Genomic DNA, 18,942 nt, shown 5'->3' with positions numbered 1-18,942 from the left:
ATTCCTCAAAACCTGGAAATATTCCGTGTACCCCATTAATATACACTGTAAAAAAAATCTGTAAAATAACAGTTAAATGACTGTATATTTTAACGGATTTTTTCCGTATACACGTATTACGGGTGTTTTTCCGTTTATATACATTTTCGAATTGCATTATGGGAAGGGGATCGCAGCTCAGGCAGCGTTTGATGGACACCGGGACATATTTCTTCCTCTGTTTTTTCCCTGGTAAGTACGATTAATAAAACATGTAACAATATTTTAGTTAAAATACTGCTTTATTACATTTGTATCGTTATTTAAAATGATTTTTGTCTTGTCTGAAGCAGCCATGGAAAGTACAGCAGAATTACGTTTAATATTGTTAATAAGATCGACTTTTTATCATTAAGATCAAACTGAGCTATGAGTGGTTAAATGTAATTTAAACAAGCATTTATCTAATGAATTTTTACCTTTTTATGCGTTTTCCTCATCAGTAAATATGATATCTGTTCATTTACAGTTGTTTGTCCGTATTTTTCTAAACTGCCGTGCGCGGGAAGTGTGACGTCCCAATCACCCACTCACTCCCTCTGCACCTGCGTGAGTCTGACTGGATTAAGTTAACGGTAAAACGTCAGCTTGTCTGTGAGAGTGTAAAAGGTATGTTAATTATTTAATAGAAATATAAATGTTTTCTTTGTACAGTGCATTGACCAAGGGATAGCATTCAAAGTTTGTGACACTGTGTAGTTTGGTTGATATATTGTGCTGAAGGTGTATATCGATGACTGGTTAACGTTACCTTTAATGAACCCTAACGTTAACCTGTTTCAAACGCTCGTAACACCTGACCGTCTGTGTTTGTTTGCATATTAATAACTAATTTCATATTTTTACTGACGTTATCAAATGTTAGCTTTAGTTTGACCGACGTATTAAGGCTGTGTGACCGAGTTTCAGTGGAACAGCTTTGCTGGTTTTTAAGTATAACGTTAAGTTAGACCCACGTGAATTTGAGGCATTGTGTAAATCGGTATGAGGGGAAATACACACTCATAAAGTTATTATTAGTGGTGGGCCCTTATCAGCATTAACGTGCTGCGTTAACGCGAGACTTTTATCGCGCGATAAAAAAATATATCGCCGTTAATCTATTCTCAACGCTGGGTTGGGAGCTGAGTGACTTTCATACTTTGTAGTTTAGCGCGGATGTATACCTGACCGGTGAGCCGTCTGACAAACAAGTGCCCTTATGAATCAAATCAGCAGGATGCCTGACTTTTAACTGCAGTTCGGCAGTTTCACTTTAACTCATAAACATTTCATTCATCCCGCGTGACAAACTGGGGTAATAGACGCAAATAAGAAGCAAGAACTGATGAGAATGTTATGGAATTTAATAACGCTCGCCAAATGGAGCGAAAAAAAATCTTCCGCATTTCGCGACGTGTGTTTGTGTGTACAGAGATAACAGAGTGATACAGTAAGTGTGTGACATTTAAAATTTTATATAGTGTTTACACTGTCATGCGTTTTAGGCCTCAAATACAACGTGTACCTTAAAGCACACAATTAAATGTTTGTTGTAGTCGAGTTGAACTGTCATGGATATTATACTTATGAACGTCTTGTCAACTTGCAGATTCAGCCAAGTTCACTTTTAAGAACCTCAACAGCTGCTAATATGAAGATATAAAGATGAGTTGTTCTTCCACAGTCTTAAAATTCTTCAGACTAACTATCAGTTCGAATCATTATAGCAAATAATACTTTCATTACTATTAGAAGATCAGGAGTTTTATTTTAATGAAGCCTTGATAATAGAGTGAACTACACATGGTGTTATCACAAATGAAATCTTTTTATGTAGATTTTGAGTCTGAGTGTTTTGCACATATAAGGTTCACTGATATTTTGTTTTTCTTGACTTCCAGGTTCTTTCATTTTGGTTATAAGTACATGGTACAGGTAAATTCTTAGATTCAATCCAAACTGAATTTGAATTGATATGGACAAATTAAATAAAATACACCTGGGATTTTAAATGTTTTCATTTTTTTTATTATTCAAAACGTTTTTGAAGTTTGAATGTATACTGTCTCAAACTGAATGAGTGATATTTTTGTTGTAGGTGTGTTGGTGTAAAAATTGATGCTGACTGGTTAGTACTGCATTTTTAACCATAAAAACAATGATTTATATTTAGCGTTGAATCTATTGTCATTTTACCAAGAATGTGTTTGCTCTTTCAGAACTCAGGGAGTTGTGCTGGACCTTCTGTACCTTATACAGGAGATGACGGTAAACTTTGAAGTTTAAGAGGTAAAATGTTCAGCGTTTTTTCTGTTTGATTTTGAGTGTTTTTTATATATAAGGTTCACTGATATTTTGCTTTGTTGACTTCCAGGTTCTGTCATTTTGGTTATAATTACAAGGTACAGGTACATTTTCACAGCAATCTAAATAAAAATCTTAAATCTTACGTTCAATCCAAACTAAATTTCAATTGATATAGACAAATGAAATAAAATACACCTTTAAATGTTTTCATTTTTTTTATTATTCACAAAGTTTGTAAAGTATAACAGTAGACTACATGTTGCATGTTTCAAACTGAATGAGTGCTATTTTTGTTGTAGGTGTGTTGGTGTAGAAATTGATGCTGACTGGTCAGGGGCCTGTTTCAGTAAGGAGGTTCAAACAACTCAGAGTTTAAACTTGAACTCTGAGTTGATTTACAGAGAGATTAAAAACTCTGAGTTTTCGGTTTCAGAACAGCTGATCTGAGTTGGGTCAATCAACTTTGAGTAGACCAACTCAGAGTTAAGCGCGCGCACCGTGACTATAAAAAGGCATTATCAATGGAGCGCAGACATTACGAGTGACAATGGCAACATCTTAAAAAAAAGAGATCAGCATTTCTTTCTCCAGCTGAACTTGATGTGCTCATGCAAAGTTATAGCAAATATGAGTGTATATATTTAAAAAGAAGCAACCATCAGTGAAACAGAGACAGCGTGGGAAAACAGCTGACCAAGTTAATGCGTAATTTTTAATTTTAAGTATTTAAACATTTTAAGTATAATAAAATAAGTAATGCAATGTGTGACGTTTATACTTTTTTTCTAAACTTTTTACACTTTTATCAGTTTTAATAGATTTAACAGTGCACTTGTTATGTGTCTGCCTTTTTATTGATCAAGTGATAGAGGTTGATATAACATTAAGAAGGTAAGCAGTAATACAATAATTTAGACAGAATAATAATCCCATTAATCTAGTAACAGTGCATGTCGAGGTTAAGCTAATTATTTATAAAAAAAAGGACAAGCCTCGTACGTGACTTTGTTCTGTGTGTGACAAAAATGTAGGCAATAGCTGTGTTTCCATCAAAATATAGGCGATTACATAAATTTGTGCAAAACTGGAATAACGCCTAAAAATAAAGCAGCCTTTTTATCCAAAGAGTCGAAGAGAACACAATCGTCAATTCCTGATTAACCTGCGCCAAATATCAACAGTAAAAACAGAATTACTGCGGTAGAAGAAGCTGCATCAATGATTTTTTATTTAATTAATGTACCTGAGCCTCAGAAGACAATTGACACGCAATAAACACGTGGGGGCGTTTGAAGCCAGACGCGGAGATCTTGACACGCTCCAGACGCTCGGATGTAATTAATAATATACACTAATACTGAAACAGTAAAGGCATTTTAGAATGACTAAAACAACATTTAAGATGTTCTGCAGTGTGCTCAGTCTGCTGGTTTGTCCTTTCACACACATTTTCATCATCATCTCTAACAAACAATTTTTTAATGTACATACTGTAATTTGTTAAGTGCACTTCGTAGTTTATGTGCATCTTATCAAATAAAAGTTTAACCTACTCAGTTATGCACATGTTATATTATGCGTATTTTCAAAAGTTATGTGAATCATGACGTTTCCATCAATCTTTATTATGCACATCTCCAAAATGAGCTCTAAAATAGGTGTGTGGAAACGTAAGACTAATGCGAGAAATACCCCTTCATCTTTAAAAAGGGGAGGAGACCAACAGAAACTCAGAGTTTAGAGAATAAAACCTGCTCCGGACCAGGTTAGATTCACAGAGTAAGTTACCACGGTAACTGACTCTGAGTTAAAGTTAACTCTCTTTTAGAAACAGGCTTAACTTACCCTGCTTTCTCGAGTTTAACAAACCTGCCATTTTGAAACGGAAAACCCAGAGTTTCTCTCATTTCAGGGTTAAAATACTCTGAGTTTTCACTTAACCTCCTTTCTGAAACAGGCCCCAGTACTGCATTTTTATAAATAATACAAAAAAATATGTTTTTGCTCTTTCAGAACTCAGGCAGTTGTGCTGGACCATCTGTACTTCATACAGGGGATGACAGTAAACTTACAAGTTTAAGAGGTAAAATGTTCAGCGTTTTTGTTTGATATTGATGCTTTTATTTTTATTATTTGGCAAAACCAATTACTTGTACCTATATTTTTACTAAGTGTTTACATGAACACATTTTGCTTCAGTAATTTTGAAATTTTGTTTACATGTATTCAAACTAAAAGTACTGGGTTGATGTGGGTGTTTTATCTGGGGTTTTTTAAGCTGCTACTGTAATCTGTTAAATGAACAAAGCAGTTATTTATTATTATTATTATTTATTTTTTACAACATTTAAAATGTTACAAGTTCTTTATTTTGGTTATGTCTGTTTAAAATGATAAGGAAATAACTGGTCCACTGCTGAATCTCTTTTCTTTTCTCTCTTAGCCACCTGATGATGAGAAAGACATTATCAATGTAGGCATCTTGATGGTGAGCCAGGCCTTCATGCTGATTTTGTGACCGTTTAATCTATTTATCGTGATTGTAATAACATTTTTTCAGGATGCAAAACTGGCTAAAAATCAACTTTAAATTTTAACATTAATTGTATGATAGTGTGGTTGATTTAACATTTTATTTAATGTTGGGTTCATTGTAAAAAATGGATTTAATTTTGGTTGAATAAATGCTGATTTTGGGACAGTTTTGTCTATTTATCATCATAGAATTAACATTATTTCAGGGTGGAAAACTGCCTAAAAATCAGTGATGACTTTTAACATTGTTTCAATGATAGTTTGATTGATGTTTTAACATTTCAATGTTAATTTAACTTAGATCTGCTATCTGGAAAAGAACTCATTTTAAAAATGCAAAAAACTTATGAATGTGCCACTTAAATTTGGTATCACATGTAATTGGCATTGGCATTCCATGTTATGGAATTTAACTATGGCAAATAAGTGAGAGGAGATGAAAAGCTTTGATGTCTACACGTTTTCCTGAAACATTTGCAAGGTCAATTCTTTCTTGCATAAAGATAATGGAAAATAAGAAAAAGTATAACAAAATGGTTTGTCGTTCTTTTTATTTTGTTTTCTTTCCTTTATTGTTGTTTTTTGCCTTATTTTTGTTTCTGCACTATATTTATTTCTTGTAATATTTGATTAAGTAAATAATTTTTGTAAAATTTCTTTTAAATTATGTAGCAGACATGTATTTGAATAATTTTACATAATAATTACATTATTTATAATATTATTAATAATATTAATAATTTAACATATAGGTGTGCATATATGTACCCATATATGTACATATAATATAGGAAAACAGCCAATTTTATATGTGTCACATATATCAAAAACCTATATTAAACCATATGTTTATATAGGTTCTTTCCATGTGGGCGTGTACCAGACCAAACACACAACTCACTTTTCTTTTCTTTTTTTTCAGAAGAAGAGTCCACAGTCACAATAACAAGATCATTGAGCTGTCCCCTAATTGTGGTCAGCTACATGTTTAGTCTCTTATGTGCTAAACATTATGTAGCCTAAGGAAGCAGCCCTGACTCTGTAGTTTATATGAAGGTATTTTTTACATTTTTAAGTTTATTTAATTTTTACAAGACAAGTAAGGTGATGCATGTTTGTTGTATTTACAACAGGAGCATGCTGAGTAACTATCCAAAATGTAGGTCCAAAGCAGAAAAAAGGGCACCAAGCAGAAACATACCATCTAAACTCCTTCGATTCCTGTCAGACCAGAAAGACTTTGAGAATCCTTGGAAGATTTAAAGGTAATTAAGCACACCGGTAACACTTTATAATAACTAAACACTATTGATTAATTTATTAAGCATTAGAAAAAAGTTCTGTTAAGCATTGACTCTAGATTAATAGACCTTAGTATACAAGTTATAACTACAGCTGCAAATGCTGTAATCTTGACTTATAAGCACATCTATAATGTGCTTAATTATTTTGTTTTCATATTTTGTTAATGATTAATTTTTCATTACTAAATTTAGTATCGCATTATTTACAAACCAGTGATTTAAGAATAGTTGGTGTGTTTTTTTTCTAATCATTCAGAATGTTTAAGTAAATGGTTAATAAACTATTCTAGTTTATTATGGTTAATAATAAACTAGATTAATTTATTAATGGTTAATAAACTATACGTGCTTCGGCCTGGTTCAAGGCAACTGTACATAGTGCGAGTACACACTAAGCTGAAGGAAAATACATGAATGAATAGTAATAGTTATACTTGTATATAAAGTATAAAAAAATAAGTATATAAAGTATTTACAATATTTTAATAAGTGCTTTTGTTAACTTCATCCAGTTTTGTAGCCTAAAGTGAGGATTGTTTATGCTTTGTAAATCCCCTTATAAATCACAATTAAAGGTACAGTTATATTCTAAAAATGAAATTCATTTTATTGTATTAAATGAAAAATAAATCTTATCTAAAATAAAATTACTGTACAGTTTAAACATAGCTAAATAACACTGAAATGTTGCATCGTAATATATCATTAAATTATTTTATTGTTGTTTTATCCAGTTTTATGTTATATTTTGGCACTCCTGCTATTCAGCAAGGTTTCATATTTACAGTAATTACATTTTTTAGATAACACTGTAATGATTTATTGTTCATTTAATACTGAGCCTTTAACTGTCGTTTATAAGGATTTATAAATCATAAATAATCCTCACTTTAGATTAGGCCACCAAACTGGAAGAAGTTTTGTAAATAATGCAATTTATATATATATATATATATATATTTTTTTTTTTTTGTTTTTTTTTTTAAATATAAAAATAGTCATGTAAAATCAATCATTAAAGTTTGTTAACACAATTATTAAGCACATTATAAATGTGCTTAAGTCAAGATTACAGCATTTGTAGCTGTATTTATAACCGACTACTAACATCTATTAATGTAGAGTCAATGATTAACAGAACTATTGACATGCAAGGAATCACCCCAGTTGTAAGTGAAAAGTCATTAGTAATGTTTTTTTTTTCTTTGTTTGTTTTACAGCCATTGAAGTATCAGTATTGGAGAGGAAGAAGACCCAGTTGTATCGTCTGTTTCCTGCCATCTTGCAGTTAACCTGGTTTCTTAATGTAAAGTACTTGTAATTTTCCCACTTGTCCTTAATTATCTTGAAGCTAACATTTAAAACTAATTTGCTATGAGATTATTTGCAAAGACTTCTCACTGTGCGATTCACATGTCAATATGTATTATTTTGTGTATAACTGGCTATTTGGAATTCAAATGATTTGTATTCATTAAAGAATCTGTTTTAATTGCAAAGTTGTTTTTGTACTAATCATTGTAAGTTCACAGATAACAAACTATTTACTGCTTCTCTACACATACAGTATAGAATAAATGTTTTGTTTTACTATGGTAAACCATTAATAGTGTATTTCCCATATGTATATGTTTGTCCTTACCGTAGGTATACTATTAAAATACAGAATCTGTCTGTTTTTTTACAGTAGGTATACTATTAAAACACAAAGTCCTCTTTTTACAGTAAGTATACTATTAAAACACAGAATCTGTTTTTTTAGAGTAGGTATACTTTTAAAACACAGAATCTGTCTGTTTTTTTAGAGTAGGTATACTTTTAAAACACAGAATCTGTCTGTTTTTTTACAGTAGGTATACTATTAAAACACAGAATCTGTCTGTTTTTTTACAGTAGGTATACTATTAAAACACAGAATCTGTCTGTTTTTTTACAGTAGGTATACTATTAAAACACAGAATATTTCCGCTTTTTTACTGTTGGTATACCCTTAAAAACACAGAAAATAACCGTTTTTTTATATAGAAAACCCTTAAATTACTATAAAATGGTTGGTTATTTTACAGTAGTTTAACTGTCAAAAAACTGATATTTTTTAGTTTTTTTAATGTTGACACACTGTTAATTAACAGAAGTTTTCCGTTTTTAATTTACGGTAAAATATTTGTGTAATGAGCTGCCAGTACATTTTACCGTTTTTTTACGGAATTTTTTTTTAGAGTGTAGGCTATATTCTCATGAATAAACTTTTTGTGAAATTTCTAAATATACAAATTCATATATACATGCAACATGTGTCAGAAAAGCAAGTGATTAAACTATACCTGTTAACATTGGGATAAAAAAATACAGGATACGCCCCAACAACTGTTATAAACATTAGACAAAAATTTAACAAACATTAGAACATTGTACATAAAATAAAAAGGTTTAGCCCACTGCAATCAATTTACTGATCAGATCGGTGTTATCAAACGAGTCAAAGGGTTAAAAGTGTGTTCATTGTTTTACTTTAATTATTCACTGATTCCTCCGCGCACCACTAGAAGGAAGCCTGCGTACCACTAGTGGTACATGTACCACAGTTTGAGAACCACTGGTTAAGAACATTTGATAGGAGACTGTCCGAAAGAGCCTTTTCCCTAGATTGTTTGTGTGATTTGGGATGATTTTGTAAAGGTTAGGCAGGTATTTGTTTTACAAATTATGTCTAATCTGTGTATAGAATTCCCTATTTAACTATAGCTAAATCCATGACAAATCATTTTACTTTACTGACATGTGTTTAGAGATAAAGATGAACATGATCTTGTTGCTTTAATGCTCTCATCTCGTGTATGAAAAACTTTTAACAAACACTAATATGTTGGGTGTATTTGCATTGAGGGTGCAGATATAAATATGCCACATCAGTCCCTGTCAAACAGATGACTGGTTCTACCTTATGTGACTACCTCTTACAGATCCTTTTTTGCAGATGTTATCGTAAATGACAGGACAAAGGTAATGAACTTATTTAAAAATGATATGATTTTTTAATTGCATGTTTAAATTTGTATTATCAGAGTTATTTAATATCCAGTGTTGTCATTTAAAATGTTCTACTCAATACTAAAAACCTAATATCTATTTCTTATAAACTTTAAGAATTATTGTAAACCCAGAATGTTCTGGTGGGCTAACACGGTGTCTCTCATTCATTGTTCGCAGTTGTGTTTTCTGAATGAACTTTGTGACAAGATGAACATCTCCAGTGAGATCTTCCCTACTGATGGATCAAATGGTTCTTTTAATAGTACTATGAGCAATGTTGCTGAAATCATTTTAGCAATGAATATAATCACCATTGCATTGAGTTTTCCTTCAAACGTTTACGTGATTTATCTTACAGTGAGAGGATCAGGCAATGGACTCGCAGCAGAGTTGTTCACTCTCAACCTCTCCATCTGTGAAATCCTTCTCAGTCTGAACAATCTGTTATATGTGTTCTTTGATAGCACGCTGATTTTAGTTGCTTTTTTTTGTGGACAAGGGCCACCCATGACTGGCCATTCTCTGTTTCAGAGTCTGATCTGTGTTGAGCGTTACCTGGCAGTGGTTCATCCTGTAACCTTTCTGAAGTTCAAACCTCTCAGATATAGAGTGATCTGCTCTGTTATTGTCTGGACCACATTGGTTTCTTCCTGCTGGGTCGTTGCTTTGTTTTTTCATTTTGAACTCTTAGACTTGTTGTTTTATTTCACGGTTGCTCAACTCATCCTCTTCCTCTCCATCCAGTTGTTCTGCTGTTTGGCTGTTCTCAGAGCTCTGAAGCAGTCAGGACCTGGAGAGAGAACGAGAGAGAAAGAGGAAAACCACGTGAAGAAAAAAGCATTTCATCTCATTCTTATAACTACTCTGAGCACGGTTATCATATATGCTCCTATTATCATTTCAGATCTTGTTTTATTGGGTTCAGTTAGAAATGCTGAAATGCTCCTATTTACGTCAGGTTATAGTTCTTCACTAGGTGGTTTGGTGCAGCCATTTCTCTTCCTCCACCGGGTGGGAAAACTGCCCTTCACCCTGTGTCAAATACTGTAGTTTTGAAATAACTCCAGAATGAGATTGGTAACTTAAACACTCCTCACACTGTGACTCACGCCACGACTTGGTCATATGAGACAAATTTGGGAAACCCTAATGATTCCTGTAATCCTAGGCTAAAATCTCTGATCTTTGGTTTGACATGTTTTCTGACAGCTGATTAATGGCCATTGTGATCAGAAGTTCTGGCGGTGTCAAAAGCTTTTAGACACCTTCCTGCAGAGTGATTTCAGTTATGCTTTTAAAACTGTATTTCAGAATGGATTAGCATAGCTAATCTTTGTGAAAACATTATCATAAAATATTTGGATGTGTTAAAACAACAGTGTGGCAATAAGGTTACAAGGAATGCTCTCTGCTCGTTGTCTCAACCTACAGCAAGAAAGATTTTGGCTTTCATTATTTATAAACTTTTCTTGGAATAAAGCTTGTAAGTTGATAAATAAGTTTTGTATAAATATTTAAATAAACCTCTCAAACCAGGTCCGTGAAGTAATCGACTTTCCCTTTAAGATTTAAAGGGATAGCATATATAACACAAACAACATGTACAGTTATTTTAAACACTTTCAATAGTGTTTTATGAAAATTCAAATAGTTTTGTTTAAAATGATACCAAATTTTTTTTGCATTTACACCTCTGCATGTGGATTTGGGAAGCTTGTAAATTTGGGTAGGCAAAATCCAGGCGGAAATCCCAAAATAGCACTAGAGTTTAATCAAGTGTCAAAGTGTCATAGAAAATACATGGAATTCATAGAATTTATCCCGCTAAACAAGTTTTGCAAAGATTCAAACTTAATATTTCATATATGTGTGAACTTTGTGGTCAAGAAAACAAACAATTTTGCATCTTTTAAAGGACTGAGCACCTCTGGTGCGTAGGCTCTATTGCAGGGGTGTCCACACTCGGTGGAGGGTTGGTGTCCTAGAGAGTTTAGCTCCAACCCTAATCAAACACACCTAAACGAGCTAATCAAGCTCTTACTAGTTCAGGGGTGTCAAAACTCGGTCCTGGAGGGTCGGTGTCCGGCATATTTTAGTTTCAACCCCAATCAAACACACCTGAACCAGCTAATCAAGCTGTTTCTAGGTAAAAGGTATCTAAAATCGGTCCTGGAGGGCCAGTTGTCCTGGAGAGTTTAGCTCCAACCCTAATCAAACACACCTGAACCAGCTAATCAAGTTCTTACTAGATATACTAAAAACTTCCTGGCAGGTGTGTTGAGGCAAGTTGGAGCTAAACTCAGCAGGACACCGGCCCTCCAGGACCGAGTTTGGACAACCCTGTGCTAGGTATACTGGAAACTTACTGGGAGGTGTGTTGAAGAATGTTGGAGCTAAACTATGGAGAATACTTGCCCTCTAGGACTAAGTTTGGACACCCCTGTTCTAGGTTTACTAGAAACATCTTGACAGGTGTGTTGAAGGAAGAGGGGGCTAAACTATGCAGGACCGAGTTTGGACACCCCTGCCCTAAACTGACAAAACGTTAAAATATTATGTTTTCTTGTGAGATCAGGCTTCATTATTATCACTCCTGTATTTTGTTAAGAATTGGAATAAACCATGCCTTTCACACCAAAATGGTCAGCCTTTCAGATATTTAAAAAATAGCAAATCACATCAGTCAGCTAGTTGAGGGTGTAATCAATATATAATCAGTAAATTAATGATAAATATATATATATATATATATATATATATATATATATATATATATATATATATATATATATATATAGAGAGAGAGAGAGAGAGAGAGAGAGAGAGAGATATTTGTAAACTATTCCTTTAATTGCTGTCAATTATTGATTTTTTTTAAATGACACGAGGCAAAGTTAATGCTGACAGAGGTTGTGTGTGCCGAATTAGCAAAATGTAAAACAGACTAAATGTGATTTTTTTAACTAGACTAAATAAAGTTGCATTGGTCAGTTAATAAAGAGTGTTAAACTGTGACTTGTATGTTTTGTTTATTTATACACTTATATACACTTTATACACGTATATTATCTTTATATACATTTATTTATACACTTATTAATAATAATTTTAACTTTGTTTTGGTTTGTACGTTAAAAGACATTTAATTTGTGTCTCACATTAAAATTACAATATTATTTTAACTCAAAGGAAACCAGTCAGTATCTGAGATGACCACCATTTGCCTCAAACCATGCAACATCTCTGTTTCATAAGAGTCAGTCAAGTTGTTGATTATGGCCTGTGAAATGTTGGTTCACTCATTTTCAATGGCTGTGCAAAGTTGCTGGATATTGGCAGGAGCTGGAACACATGCTTTCATATATTCAGACCATCACAATCATCCTTAATGGGTGAATATCCAGTGAGTATGGCCATGCAAGAACTGGGTCAATTTCAGCTTCCAAGGATTATAAGTTATGCAAACCGATGTTTGAGAAGCTGGTCTTGGAAGTGAAAATGCTGGATGTGGAGATTCTGGGCTGGTGTGGTTACATGGAAACCGTAAAGTGTGCAGTGATGGCACACTTAGTTTAACTCATAGCTCTAATTCAACTGTGTGATTTGCTCATGACCAACATTTCTGAATGTCAAAAAATTCTTTGGCCATCCGAGAGTTTAATCACTTCTCTGTTTCCAATGTCTGTTCCCAACTGCACGAACACAGCACAACATTGCCACAAGTTGAACTCTTCTCAAAATTGGACCTAAAATCATTCAATGTATGCTCAGCCTAACACAGATTTAGACAAATGTGTGAACAATATTTGAGAGAAATAGGCCTTTTATGTACATAGGAAAAAAATTAATTCAGCTCATTAAAATGAGAGCAAATACAAGTGTTATGTTTAAGGGCATAGGTCTCAAACTCAATTCCTGAAGAGCCGCAGATCTGCACAGTTTTGCTCCAACCCTAATTAAACAGCTGATACAACTAATCAAGGTGTTCAAAACTACTAGAGACTATTAAGCAGGTGTGAGTTGGAGGTGGTTGGAGATAAACTGTGCAGAGCTGTGGCCCTCCAGGAATTGAGTTTGAGACCATTGTTTTAGGATTGTTGCTAGATCGGATATGATTGTGGCCAAAAGTTAAAGAGAATTATTCATATTATATATTAAATTTCCCATTTATTGTATTTTTAACGCCTGCCCCCACCCCAACCCTAAACCCAACCCTCACAGTTCTGTAAAAATATTGCTTATTGTTATACAGTGTCAAAAATGCTACTATAATTGATGTACATATCGCACTTCCGGCCGGCTGTGTATCCAATCTAGACTACACCTTGTTTTAGGAGATGTAGCTGACAACAATGAGCTCATTGTAACACACAGTATTGCTATTCTTTTCTTGATTTAAATGTATTTGTGTACTGAGTATTGGATTCTTCCAATTACTATTTTGTTGTTGCTTTGCACTGGGATTTCCATCTAAAACCTGCCAATCTACAACATAAAAACATAAAAACGGTATGTTTATGTTTACCTTATATATTTCATTTCAACTGTAGAATATTTATTCATTCATTTTCACCTTAGTCCTTTTATTAATCTGTGGTCACACTAGTTTTTTCTCCCCGTAGACTTACATTCATACACACGGGAATGCATTAGACTGGAAACGCAAGGTCGTAGCTTACCCAATTCACCTGTACTGCATGTCTTTGGACTTGTGGGAGAAACCGGAGCACCCAGAGGAAACCCACGCAAACACGGGGAGAACATGCAAACTCCACACAGAAACGCCAACTGACCCAGCCTAGGCTCGAAACACCATGCTGCCCTGTAGAACAGTTAATAGTGCAATAATGTCAGAAAAAGCATTTACCCCACATTGCTCATGTGATTTGGGATCTTACTTAAATATTTCGGACATTTGCACAAATCAGTAGCACACTGGCACATTCACTGCCACGACAAAAGTTTAAGCAGGCATTTGTTTTCCAAATTATGTTTAATCCATGCACAAATTCCCTATTTAACTAAAGTAAAATCCATGACAAATCATTTCACCTCACTGACTTGTGTATACAGATACGGATTAACTTGATATTGTTGCTTGAATGCGCTTTAATCTCATATCATGTATGAAACGCCCTTAAAGAAACACTGCCAGGCTAATATTGTTCATGTATTTGCATTGAGGGTGCAGATATAAACATGCCACATCAGTTCATATCAAACAGACTTGACTAGGAAGGCTGATTTTATCTTGTGTGACCATCGTTTACCTCGCATTTCTTTAATCGGAAATAACAAGACAGAGGTAATGAGTTAATTAGGAAGATTGATTGTTTTATGCATGTTTACGTTTTGTATCGGAGACATTTATTATCCAGTGTTGTCTTTTAATTTTATGTCTATAAAATATTTGAACCTTAACACTGTCTTTCATTCCTTGTTCACAGTTGTGTTTTCTGACTGAATACCGTGACGAGATGAACATGTCTAGTGAGATCTTCCCTACTGATGGATTAAATGGTTCTGTTAATGGTACCATGAGCCATAATGCTGAAATCTTTTCAGTAATGTATATCACCATTATTCTGAGTGTTCCTACAAACTCTTATGTGAACTGGCTTATAGTGACAGGAACAGGCAATGGACTCGCAGCAGAGTTCTTCACTCTCAACCTCTGCTTCTGTGAGATCCTTCTCTGTGTGACCAATCTGTTCAATGTGGATAGCATGCTGTCCATTATTAGTCATTTTGGACAGGGACTACCCATGACCGGTCATCCTCTGTTTCAGAGTCTGATCTGTGTCGAGCGTTACCTGGCAGTGGTTCATCCTGTAACCTTTCTGAAATTCAAACAACTCAGATATAAAATGATCTGCTGTGTTATTGTCTGGTCTGCAGTTTTAGCGGCCTGCTGCCTTGTTGTTTTTTGTATTTATGTTTCCGTCTTCCCCAAGTTGTTGTTTTGCTTCATAGTTGTGGAGATCATCCTCCTCCTCTCCATCCAGTTGTTCTGCTGTTTGGCTGTTCTCAGAGGTCTGAAGAAGGCAGGACCTGGAGAGAGAAACAGAGAGAAAGCTGAAGAAAACCACATGAAGAGAAAAGCATTTAATGTCATTTTGGTAATTACTGTGAGCACAGTTATTATATATGTTCCTGTTATTGTTACAAACTTTATTGAGTTGAGTCCAGTTTTTGATTCTACAGTACTCATAATTATTGTGAATTGTACTTTTTCACTGGGTGGTTTGGTGCAGCCGTTTCTCTTTCTCCATCGGGTGGGAAAACTGCCCTTCATCAAGTGCAAATGATTGTAGTTTTGTAATAACTCCAGCTTCTTTTAGTTTTTATGATGTTGTCATGCACTGAATTGTGTAGCTGATGTAAGGCGGTGTTTTCTACAGTGGTTCAAGCTGAAGGATGGATGATGATTAAAAAACTGAAGATCAGCACAGTGGTGTAAAACTGTATATTTTTAGTCTGCTACTTATACCAGCGACAAGAAAAAGCACAATTAGAATAGCAAAAACATGTAGGAGAGCATTGTAATGTGTGACTATATAAATACTGTATTGCAAAATGTGGCAGATGTAGCCAATCCTCAATACAAAACATATTTGTTTGAGCATTTTTAGGCTATTAAATACTCTCACCGTCACTTTAATTGGTACTACTTTCTAGAACTAGTTGGACCCCCCCTGCCATAATCCTTTGTGACATAGATTCAACAAGGTGCTGTAATTATTCCTCAGAGATTTTGGTCCATATTTACATGATAGCATCAATCAGTTGCTGCAGATTTGTCACGTGCACATCCATGATGTGAATCTCCCATTCCACCACATCCCAAAGGTGCTCCATTGGATTAAGTCCTGGGCCCGGTTTTTCAAAAGTAATCCTCTGGGATTTTGAATAAGGGATTGGATCAAGTTTTGAAAATGGGTTTTTCAAAAAAAAAAAAAAAAAATGGATTACATAATCGGATTAGATCTTGAATCCAGTCTTGATTTTGATCCAGATCAAACCTTCAGTTTGGGTTTTTCTGACATTTTTTGCATTACTTTGATTGAAAAAAATCTAGATTAAAATGATCCCTTCAGAAGGGTGGATTCAGCGTGGATTTCATGACCAAAATGTAATGACTTAAAAATGTATCAAATAATAATACATTTGGATCATGCATTATCTTACAAGATATCCTATTGATTAATAAGATTTTAATTGTATTTGTTCATCCATCAGGCTACTGTGATTAGATAGGCTTTAACGTATTCAGCCTTTCAGTATAGCCCTACAGCGAAGTAGAAAACAGCTGTCAAAATTGACCAAAAACAATACATTTTTTTCTATGATTAATTGATATATAAATTCATGACAATGGAAAATATTTTTGTTTTTAGAATATTTATTAGTGATGCATGGAATGATCACACAATAACCAAAAAAGCAAAGAATGGCTTCGTCTGGCAGAGGAACAATTTATTTATTTTTTATTTATTTTTTTTACCTTAAAATGGTTCGTAAAAAATGTTAAATTGCTTTTATCCTAGCCAAAATAAAACAAATAAGACTTTCTCCTGAAGAAAAAATATTATCAAACATACTGTGAAAATCTCCATTCTCTGTTAAACATCATTTGGGAAAATTTTAAAAAGAAAAGAAAAATTGTAAGGGGGGCTAATAAATCTAACTAAATATATATATATATATATATATATATATATATATATATATATATATATATATATATATATATATATATATAATTATTATTATTATTATTATTATTATATATATATACTATTAAGTGACTATAAAGTTTAACCATTATTAAGAGGTTTAGTGAATTAAAATGGCATCAAATTACAGCTGGTGAATGTTAAAATTACCTTGATTAAGCTTGAACTGACTTAGCCTGAGACTTAACCTGCCCCAGACCAGGCTAGTTTCCCAGCATAAGTTGCCAGAGTAACTGAGTTTGAACTATCGAAAAATTTGATTTATGAAACCGAATCCGCCATTACTAAACCCCATGCAGGCTTCCTTGTTTCTTTTGCCACACAACTGTGTGTGTCATTACATGTCTTTTAATAAGTAAAATAGGGTTTATAAAGTTGTTTAAAATAATTACTTGCACAGTATTTTGTAAATTAATAAATACATTTTGTGTTACATGTGTTTTTATTTTTGTATTTGTTTCTGTTTTTATATTATTGGTGTATATTGTAGTTTAGTGTAACTGTGTTCTTGATTTGGTTGGTATTGGTTTCTATTGTTTTAGTTTAATGTAAACATGTCTTTTGGTTTTGGTATTGGCTTTGAGCATTATGATTTAATATGAATTTATCTTTTTACTTGTTGGAACCTATGAAGAGTAGCAACTATGCTAATGGGGATTTAAACGAACAACAGCACAAAAACAACAACATAGAGAATATGCGTTATTTACCATTACTACATTTAATAGAGCAATAATATTAGCAAAAAGCAATTTTTCAACGTTTAATGTGTTTTTGGGGTCTTTGTTAAATATTTGTTGTGGCATTTGCACAATTTAATAACACATTGACACGTCTTCACTGCAGGGACAAAAGGGTGGTATTTGTTGTCTAAATTATGCCTAATCCATAAATACGATTGCCAATTTTACTAAAGTAAAATCCATGCCAAACCTGTCGACACTCTTGAAAGATAATGACAACTTGACATTGTTGCTGATTTGTATAAAGCATCTATAAAACAACACTGTCTGTACCAAGCAAATAGCTTTCATGTATTTGCATTGAGGCTGCAGATATAAACCTGCCACAACTACCCCTGTCAAACAGATGACAGTGAAGACTGATTTTATCTTTGTGTGAGCATCTTTAACATACAGATTTTATCGTAGACGACAAGACAGAGGTAATTGGTTTAGATAATTGTTTCAAATGTGCTTTCTTTTTGATGCGTGCTTAAGTTTGAATTGTATATCAGAGTCATCTATTGTATAATTTTATCCTAGTGTAACCCCGCCGGTCCTACACCACCTAAGCCTCTCCAAGCTGGGATCGAACCGGCGACCTTCTTTTGGACTAACACTTGTGTCTCTCATTTAGTGTTCTCAGTTGAACACCTTAAAGAGATGAACGCCTCCAATGAGATCTTCCAAACGAATCTATCAAACTCTGCTGATCAGTTATTTTTGAATCAAACAACAAACAACGTTGATCATCCAGCAATTTTAGCAGTTTATATCATGACCAGTGTGTTCAGTTTTTTTTTCAACTCTTACGTGATCTGGCTTATAGTGAAGGGAACAGGGAATGGACTAGCGGCAGAGCTTTTCAGTCTCAACTTAGCCGTGTGCGCGATACTCATCTGTGTGAACAGTTTGTTCATTGTGCTCCCGTACTTGGAAGTACAGAACATTTTTGGTATTTTTGGTCAAGAACTAGTCATCGCTGCCTATCCTATGTTTGAGTGTCTGATGTGTGTTGAGCGCTACCTGGCAGTGGTTCATCCTGTAATCTTTCTGAAGTACAAAACTCTCAGACATCGAGTGATCTGCTGCACTGCGGCTTGGGTAGCATTTTTTGCTTACTTTGCGGTTCTTTTTTTTCTGTTTACAAATTTTGAGAACAATTTGGTAATTTGTGTCACAGTGGCACAGCTCATTTTGTTCCTCTCCGTCCAGTTGTTTTGTCTCATGGCTGTTCTCAGAGCTCTGAAGCAGTCTGGGCCAGGAGAGAGAACAAGAGAGAAG

The 18,942-nt window shown here is 33.9% G+C and overlaps 1 long non-coding RNA gene across 2 annotated transcripts; it reads left to right on the top strand.

Moving 5' to 3' along the window:
* The first annotated feature begins 190 nt into the window (after positions 1-190).
* On the top strand, positions 191-8,584 carry LOC101882203 (uncharacterized). 2 transcript variants are annotated; one of them, XR_012397163.1, is made up of 11 exons: positions 191-231; positions 509-648; positions 1,631-1,956; positions 2,120-2,149; positions 2,241-2,310; positions 2,396-2,423; positions 4,342-4,411; positions 4,772-4,816; positions 5,786-5,919; positions 5,997-6,128; positions 7,388-8,584. It is a non-coding gene; the product is annotated as an uncharacterized lncRNA (long non-coding RNA). The 2 variants fall into 2 exon arrangements; XR_002456302.3 differs by lacking the exons at positions 191-231; positions 509-648 and adding an exon at positions 727-1,471.
* The last annotated feature ends 10,358 nt before the right edge of the window (positions 8,585-18,942 follow it).

This window comes from Danio rerio, chromosome 21 (genome assembly GCF_049306965.1).
Source record: "Danio rerio strain Tuebingen ecotype United States chromosome 21, GRCz12tu, whole genome shotgun sequence".
Classification (NCBI taxonomy): domain Eukaryota; kingdom Metazoa; phylum Chordata; class Actinopteri; order Cypriniformes; family Danionidae; genus Danio; species Danio rerio.
Note: the sequence above shows the minus strand (reverse complement) of the source record. Positions and strands in the feature narration are given on the sequence as shown.